This window comes from Amblyomma americanum, chromosome 7 (assembly GCF_052857255.1).
Source record: "Amblyomma americanum isolate KBUSLIRL-KWMA chromosome 7, ASM5285725v1, whole genome shotgun sequence".
Lineage (NCBI taxonomy): Eukaryota > Metazoa > Arthropoda > Arachnida > Ixodida > Ixodidae > Amblyomma > Amblyomma americanum.
Genome location: NC_135503.1, coordinates 179,718,363 through 179,727,172, shown reverse-complemented (window position 1 = coordinate 179,727,172; position 8,810 = coordinate 179,718,363). Strand labels below are relative to the sequence as shown.

Sequence of the window (8,810 nt, the reverse complement as noted above, 5' to 3'; positions counted from 1 at the left end):
AGAAAAGTACACGTGTAGAGTGAAATGTATATGTACCTTGTAAAATGAATGTGGTATCAAATATTATCTTGTAGTCTGGTTTACGTAGGTGCAACTGGAAGGTGTATGAATGTAAGACTACAGGAACACAAGAGGGTAGGGGCTTGGCTAGGTGGTTGGGGTAACTCTGCTGTACACTGCACGGGATGTGAAGTCTGCTACCCTTTCCTTTTGGCAACACGCATTTTGGCAGTAAATTCAGAGAGATTAAATGGGAGATTATCGAGGCTAGACACATCTTATGACTCCGTGAAGAATGTGTGTTTTGTCTATCGTGTTAACACACAATGAGTTGGACTACCTCGATCAGGGAAATGTTGAGGGCGATTTTTGACTCATGTTGTCCTGTAGTCTTATCTGTAACTACATGGTTTATGGTATTGCTTGGCTTTTTATATATTCCCTGTTCACGCCAATAAACTTTAGTCGCGAGTCAGCACCTGTCTTGTCTCCTTTCTCAACCCTGTCTTTCACACTGGTGGATTCACCGCAATGGCTCACCTCTGCAGAAATCCAAGGCATGACATTTTCCTCTTCACACTCGTGGTTCAGCGCATAATACGGCAAAGGCTTTTCAATTCCAAGGAAAGTTCATGGCTCCATTGAACACTGCCTCCTGCTTACAAGACACAGAGCAGCAATCATTGTAGATTCTACCTGTGACACAAAGAGCAAAGTTTTAGTTTGAGTTGACTAAACTAGGAAAGCAGCACAATATATCTATAGCCAAATAACTGAACTGAAAGAAATAGAGGGTAGTGTAATAGTGAACACACTGATATATTGCAAGAGAGATATATGCATAATATATTGCAATATCCAACACTGCTACCACTGCCTTAGCCAACTACTTCATAAATAACAATAAATGCAGTATCACAAAAATACTGATAACGTACTATTAGTGCTAATAGTAGCAGTGCAGGTTCCATGAACAAAAAGGGCCCAGTGCTGACTGTCGTTCCCACAGCAGCCTTGTGACCAATGGCCGGTGTATAGGAAAGAGGAGGAATGACTGAAAAGAGAAAGAGCCAGGGGGAAGGAAAATAGGTATAGAAGGGCTTAGGATATCATAGGCAAATAAGGTTGTTTAGACAGTGAGCACAAAATAAACATTACCACACAAGTAAAGACATACAAGACCAAACATATATATCATTGTGCAGAGTGGCAAACTTGATGCCATTTAGCCCAAAATGTTTTCAATAAAGTGATTATAATTATTAATAGAACGGACTGAGTGAAACCATAACAGGGATGAACAAGGAAGTTGTTAATATTCTGGCAGAAATTAAAAGAAGAAAATGGATCTGGCCAGGGCATACAATGCAGAGAATGAATCACCAATGGTATCTTAGGGCAACAGAATGAATTTGATGGATTTTAATGGCACAAGGGCATCTGTGGCCAAAGAGTGCCTTAGCACAAGTTAATTTCGTCTACTCAAGGTGAAATCAGAGACCCATTTCCCAAGCGTTTCATTCCAGATAAGCTGAGCACCACACCAGGAAACAGCTTGTGCATTGTATCGCAACAAAATGAATTTCACCCTAAGGAAAATACAGCAGGAGATAGCTGATTATAAGCTCACTAGATAAGATTAGGTGATTTCTGATAGTGTGGCATGTAGCTGGTGCAAGACACAGATAATTAAACTGGAAAAGGCCATTGTCCTGAGGTGAATGTAAACTAAGCAATGAGGATAATGAAATTCGCTACACTATAGCTGTTAAGAATCAGCTCAAGTTCCATGCTTCAAGATGATGCAAGTTCGCTCAGTGAAAAAAAATCATAAGTTCACCCAAGAATTGGTATCTTGGCGGTATCAGGCTGCAGGTGCAGATGAATTAATCCTGCCTCAAAGAAGAGCTACATAGAGCACAAAACATTTTAGGCCAGTCCTACACTGACAGCTGTTAATAACTATTCTAAAACTTTTTCATTGCACAAACAATAATACCGAGCTTGTGTTGGTCATGTGATTATGTTACTGAGGCTTTCCTAAAAATTCTAGCCAGAGCTAAAATACAAGCTCTCTCAACTAAGTTTTTGTATCAACAATGATAACATAAACACATGCAGATTATTCAAGTAGAAGTTTTATTCTTCATAACGTGCCCTACAAATTTTAAATTATACTGAAAAGTAATAGAGTGGAGTGCTTGTGCCAAAAATACTAAACCTCAACAACAAAGAGAACACAAGATAAAGGCAACAACATATTGCCCAAAATTTAAATGTTTGACAGAACAGATATGAAAAGAAAACCTCTCCACAACTGGAACAAAACAGCGTGATACCGAGCACACATTTGAAAATTGTTTCATCCAAATCCCCAGTCTGGTGCTCCAGCACTCTTCAGCCAGCATGTCATGAAATGTACCATAGTTCTGGTAGCTGTAAAGAGTATACAGCTGATCCGGCATTTTGATATGTGAACAGTAACCCTCAATGACCACCAGGCTGAATACTTTCAAGAGGCTGTTCTAGTAACAAGACTGCAGTGAAACTCTTAGCAAGTTATGCTGGCGTAATAACGCAAACCGTTAATCTGAGAGTTTGCTACCACGCAACTCTGTAGTGACTCCTAAAGTGTTGCAATCGAATGAAAAAAAGGACTGCCTATTAAATAAACAAAAGTCAAGAGGCTGCAATGCAAGGCCACGACAGAAGTGCTGCAATACAGCAATAGCGATACAATGTACACTTTAAGCAACACAATGAAACATGATCTTTTATCCTTAATTATCAGAACTTAAATATTAGTTTTCCTTGCTCTCTTGCAAAATTAAGTTTAGATCGTGAAAGCGCTCAAAAAGACAAGTATACAGAAAGAGATTTCCACACAGTGCGCTTACTTCCAGTGCCTTTTTGAGCACATCCACTATCTAAACATGGTAACCCAACTAGTTTAAACGCTGTCGTTATTCCAAAATTAAGCCTTTCACAAAGTGGGAGCCCCTTTCCCCATACGAGGTACACCATAACTAATCCAACACTTTTTTCATGATATGTTTTCTCTGAGAATAAACACTGTTTGAAGATTTTGCAATAGTACTTCTTTTCGATTCTACGAATGGATCATGCAAGTGTTCAATGAAATGACCATCTGCCTATCTTGATCATTGCTCAAAATCAGGGTATAATGCACCATGAAGGGCAGGCTCTGCTTGATTTTTATATTTTCCTAACGAAGCATGTACGTGCAACCCTTCTGCTGGCTTGTATGCAGCAGGTTTGTCTAGCAAGGTGAACTGTGGGTTTGCTATAAAGATGAAATGGTACTTTGGAAGTGAATGGCTTACTAAAATGCTTTTAACATACATACCGGGGCTTTCACAGCACCTGGTGTAAGCAACATCAGTGGGGGGACCGCAGGAGTGGCCTAGTGGTCCGAGCATCTGCCTCGCAAGCAGGAGGTGCGGAGTTCGATCCCCAGTGCCACCGGGTAACCAGCGGTGATACAATGGGTCGTTTCAATGGCCAGTTTAAAACTTGAAATAACCATGCTGCAATATATACAAAAAATGATTTGTGTGCTCTCTCTTACATGACATAGTTAATCATATCATAGTGTTGGTAGTACCCAAAATGCATGTGTGGAACATATACATGCACTGTTTTTGTTCACATCTTACCTGCTATGTGCTGTTATGGCATGTTATGTGCTGGGAAAGCAACAGTTGGTGAGCAATGTTGTGTTTCAGCCTTTCTTCTGGTGGAATTTGAATCATGTGAGGTGCAGCTGAAAGAAATTGTTTCATACATAAGTATATTTCATGTAACACAACAAAAAGTGCACAGCCCCATCATGAGTTGTGGTTTAAACTAACAGCGAGGTTTTTACTACTCTATTTATCATATGATGCAAGTCAGTGATGCTGGAGGCACAAAACTAAATACTGTGAGGTAACAAGAGCTAATATGAACAATCATGCCTTTAAGAGATATTGTCAATATATATTTTCCTGAATGAACTAAAGTCATCCTTAGAAGCATTCAGAGGAAGATAATTTTGCTAAATGCCTTTTGCCAGAATAGGCCTTTTATGAACCAGTTGCAAATGAAAAGAATAACTTTAAGACCATGCTATGCATGCTCTAACGCCAAAGTAGTTGCATACAAGCAGTATACTAAGCCCCTAGTTTTATGGTGGGCCTGTACTGCACAATTTTCATGCAAGGTAGTGGAAAGTATGTGCCATGAAACAGACCTCTGCTTGCTGAAACTGGCAAATAAGTACTGGGGTTTTAAGGCAGGAAAGAAGTTACATAGTTCCTTCTGCAGGTTTTGAACTTCAAGTTATTTGAAAAATATCAATCCCTGAACTGCAATAATTGAAGTTTTTAGCAAATAACATTTCCATTGTAACAGTGGAAACGCTCTTTTATTTGAGGAACGACTTTTCAAAAGCCTGCGTTTCATGGTGGCTGTCATGTAGCCCTGATAAAGAGAAACCAGTCACGACACACAACCAAGCCCCCGTAGCACATTTTCAACTATACCCTCATGATATAGCTTTAAAGTAAGTGTTAAGCAATACAAATACAAATCCCTTGATTTCCTTCATGATTTATCACTGGTGTATACATACAAAGATAACCGTACAAGATGTGGAGTGCATGGTACAGAGAGAGTAGGCAGATGGTTTCTTGACACTCAAAAAGTGAACAAGCGAAGGAAAAATCTCAGGGTGCTTGCCGTTTCGACAAGACAACTTGTTTTCGTCTGGGGTCAACATATACAGAGGAAACTTAGAATCAAGTACAGGGTTGTCCACTCTTAGTGCGAACACGCGAGCACATGGCTGTGCTCTTTGGGCCACTGTGTCTGACATTGCCACACATCGAAGTGTAACATGACACGAAGCACCACATCCAGGTGCATCTCCTCTTGCGCCATTTTGCAGCGATGAGTGGCTGCGCCGCACACAGTGGACCTCTAAAGAGTGCGGCCATGCGCTTATATGTTTGCACTAAATGTGGCCAGCTCTGTACATTCCGGAATTGGCATAATTATTTGAAAAGGCCTTACACATGGTCAGAGGTTTCCCAACCCATAAATTCCCCCTCCTTTCCTGCTTTCTTTAATTTATCGTTATACTTTAACCTTACGCCCTGCACCTGCTGACATCACTTCTCGGAACCTTGGCTGCCATACTCCTCCCCCTTCTTTTTGCCTTTTCTCCGAACCTGCCCTCAGTTTCTCTTTTTCCTTCAAATTATTTTGCCCCCCCCCCTGGTGTTTTATTCTGCCATGCTGCTTAATTCCTTTATCCTAGTTTTTTCAGGGAAAGGCAGCCAGCCATACCAAGCCACCTGTTGCGGCTGAACATAAATTCATTCAAGCCCACTATCCACACTCCATACCCCGAGATTCGTTTCTACTGAATTGCGCTTTTTTGTTTTCACAGTTTTGCAGGTCAACCGGTTAATCTTCTTTAGCAGCTATCATGCCTGGTCAAGGTTCACGCTCCCCATCGTAACGCCCTTCCCATATCGCACCCTCGTCCCACACAACAGGCCTTTCGCCTCGAAGTGAAAACCTTATTTAAACCCCACCAATGATGAACAGTTTGCCAGACAAAGACAAGTCCTCGTGTCGAAACGTCGGCAAGCACCCTGAGGCTTTTCTCTTCCTTATTCAGTTTGTGAGATACCAGGGACAGGTGTTCAAGCAGCCATACCACACTAATACCCCTGTCACACGGGCACCGCAAAGGCCTTTGAGAATCATATCCAAAGGCGTAAGGAGTGCAGCTACCCGGTACAAATGTTGCGCCTTGGTCGCTAAGGGCCTTGGAGGCGAAGGCGCTCAACCGAGACCTTCGGAGCCCGAAGACGCGGCATTCGAGAAGCTGTGATCGCAGTACCATCCAAAGTCAAAAAGTAAAAGCAATAAAAAAAATAGATAAGCTAATAATGTTTGAAAACATTTTTTTCAAATACGAAAGGTGTGTCTGGCTTTGGTTTTTGTACGGGTGTTTATGTTTTATGTTCAAATTTCAAGACAGTGAAAGTGTTGCGGCAACACCGAGCGCCCATGGTGGCCAAGGCAATACACGTACAAAACCTGCTCCTGCTGATGAGAGTAGCTGTTGCAGTACTTTTAAGGAAGCAATCAGAATAAAAAAATTGTCAAAGCTCAACGAATGAACAGAATACATACACCACTTTAATTTTAGAACACTCACTTCAGCCACCTCGAGTATAGCAGCAGGTGCTAAGCCTGAACGACTTTCACCTTTGGGCTGCACCGTGTAGCTGCATCGCTGCTCCTTTAAGCTTTCGCTCCTTTGGTGAAAAATGGTGCCTTTGCTGGAAAGGCCTTCGAGGAAAGCCATGTGACAGGGGTATAAACCACATTTTTTACTGACACGAAAGACTCAGTGCCTTTAGTTCTGACAACTTTCTGAATCATGCTTTGGTGGCTTAGCATATCAAAATACTGGACATGACAAAATCAGCTAATTAGTGAGGGCTATTATTTGCTATAGGTAAAATTATAACATTCTCCTAAAATAATGAAAAGAAACCACCAGCACTGACATCAATGTACAATTTGGCTGTAACATACTGACATGACAATATAGTTACACGTAAATTCCCTTTTTGCACTTCAAAACTGCATGCATTATTTCTAGAAAGTGCGAGAACAGAAGCTCATACATAGTGCCAAAGAAAAGAGTGCATAAGAGTACCACTTATGAGGTGTTTATCGGCAACTGCAATGAGCAAGGCTATGTTAATGGCAATCCAGAGTTATTATGTGTCTTACGAGCGCATGCACTTGGGAGGTGATAGCAGCTGTGGACGCAGCTATCCATCGCAGTTTTGAGTCTGTCGAGATAACACATGGGGTAAGGTATTCCCTGTTTTGCTGCCGAAGGCAAAACCGTCAGCGAGTGGAGTTGCCTTGCTATTCACTGTCAATATCTACTGCTCAAAGTAAAGGAAACTAGGGCATAAAACATACAGCATTTCATATTATGCTTTGGCCAAATGCAGTGAGAATGAAACAGACTACAGACTTGTCTTATGATGTTTGCACTCTTTACATTGCACCAGAGGAAAATAAATTTATGTACAGTTGACCTACTGCTTGCCACAGTCCTAGATGAAATGAATCCAGGTCTCAGAAATTCTACCGAGAGAATACTGATGCTGCATGTGCATTTCTCTGAACTGTTCTGAAATATGCAAAAGTTACCAATTTTTTTACTACCTGATTACATACTGTAATCTTTGCAAGGAATATGAGGTTAACGGACTGGGAAAAAATGTCAGGAATGGCACCTTTGGTACTGGGCACTTGGACAAACAAATGACCCACTGGGCGTCCCCAGGAGCTCTGCTACCAGGCACCCCTAGCAACAGTAGTCAATTTTCCAGATCCAAAGGAGCCATGCGAATGATTGCCGAAAAGCCAAGTTTAAGGACAGCAGATGCATGAACACAAAACAGTTTTCCAACTTTGTTTCAGTGTGATAAATGGTTTCAAATCTCTAGACTATATCTGGCAGTACACAAATTATCAGAACACCATCTGCCGCTCAGAATCGTCTCAAAACACATTCGACACGCAGTACCAACATGGACAGTTCGTGCTTAATTGAATCCAAAAGTTTACGCTGATCGACCAATATTACTCTAAATAGAGACAGAAAGCGCATGCACGTTGTACTGATGTTATCGTGAACATAACATGCGACGAGACGCAGGGTTACAACACAAACAAAAAACCGCTTTCAAAATTTGAGAACAAAAGGCTCACCTTCTCACAAGTTCGCCAAACCGGAGACGTTGCCGAGTGGCTGCCGCCAAAGTCACTCGCAATGCACAGAAACAATAAAAATGCAGTGCCACTGACTTTCCTTGAGCAATTCCAGTCGATTGAACTTCCAACTGTTCGCACCGACTACCTCTGCAAGGATGTCTAAAAGTTAGCGGCGCAGGCCACGCCATTTGCAATTTACGGAGCTACATGGGAAATTCATAGCGCCATTCGCGTATTCGCGCTCAAGCTCACGTCGCTGATGTTGCAAAGGCGCACAACGGCAAAAACATATAAGATGTATTTAATTTTCGGTAGTTTTTTTAGCTGACAACTTGAATCATTTGATATATTGTTTTTCTTTTCGTTGCATGAACGTTATTACCACCAGCGGCAGCGCAGCTTGGCCATGGCTAGCCATGGCGAAGTCGAAGCGCTAGCCGAGCCCGCAGTCGGAAACATGTGCGCAGTTAGCGCAGTGTGGAGTTGAATGAACAGGCGCTATGGAATGGGTTTTTGTTCTTCCGTGTTCGCTGCGTGCGTCCTGCGCGTTGTGTGTCTTTAGTATGTGTGTGTGTATGTGTGTGGCCGGAGCGCTGCATTGGAGTGTACATACAACAGCTCGCTGTCCCGTGCGGCATCGGTGCGTAGTAAAACGATCATGCAGAATGTGCGTTACAATGCCAGTGGCCCTGCACGAAAGAGGAGACTTGAAGCCGACGGAAAAGCTGCTCTCCATCGTGGGACTGCAAGAACCTGGCGAGTAACAGTCGACGCGCGTTTCGGTGGATGATTCCGTTTACCACGCCAAAAAATTCAGCACTGGCCAACAGCAATGATGAACTGCTGCTGCATCATCACCTGTGTGATGTTTGTGACAAGCTTGTTGGATGTGAACGTGGCCATGAATGGTATTCGCCGAGCAGTGGCCCTCAGGGCGTGGCACCAGTGGATACCTGAAGACGATTACTGTTTGCCCGCGCCCTGGCGCCTCGCAT

The 8,810-nt window shown here is 42.5% G+C and overlaps 1 long non-coding RNA gene across 1 annotated transcript; it reads right to left on the bottom strand.

The window, feature by feature from the left end:
- Window positions 1–3,301: 3,301 nt before the first annotated feature.
- On the bottom strand, window positions 3,302–7,992 carry LOC144097597 (uncharacterized). The gene is made up of 3 exons (XR_013307080.1): window positions 7,813–7,992; window positions 7,335–7,405; window positions 3,302–3,548 (listed from the first exon to the last, which is right to left on the bottom strand). It is a non-coding gene; the product is annotated as an uncharacterized LOC144097597 (long non-coding RNA).
- Between the last annotated feature and the right edge of the window lie 818 nt (window positions 7,993–8,810).